This window comes from Penaeus monodon, chromosome 27 (assembly GCF_015228065.2).
Source record: "Penaeus monodon isolate SGIC_2016 chromosome 27, NSTDA_Pmon_1, whole genome shotgun sequence".
Classification (NCBI taxonomy): domain Eukaryota; kingdom Metazoa; phylum Arthropoda; class Malacostraca; order Decapoda; family Penaeidae; genus Penaeus; species Penaeus monodon.
Genome location: NC_051412.1, coordinates 39,570,956 through 39,571,235, shown reverse-complemented (window position 1 = coordinate 39,571,235; position 280 = coordinate 39,570,956). Strand labels below are relative to the sequence as shown.

General features: G+C 32.9%; 1 protein-coding gene across 1 annotated transcript in view; it reads right to left on the bottom strand.

Moving 5' to 3' along the window:
- Positions 1–280, bottom strand: part of LOC119590858 — a 4,794-nt gene that overhangs the window by 3,205 nt on the left and 1,309 nt on the right. The window lies entirely within an intron of this gene.

Genomic DNA, 280 nt, shown 5'->3' with positions numbered 1-280 from the left:
TAGACCTTGCTCAGGCTAACAGTTTTGAATGTCAGGACTATTAAATGAAGCTATAATTGCACTTCATAAAAACAATAGCTTTATAAGTCCAAAAATCGTTTTTTTTTTCAACTTCAACTCATTATAAGCTAATGGTTTTAAAAACGATATATTTTTTTCTTCTCTCTCTGACAGAGGAAAGAGCGCCACGAATAAAACCATTTTTATTTCCACGCCTGGCAACTGGTTCAGATATTTTCATTTTCACGAAACATGATTTTGAATCCTCTGACAAATCACG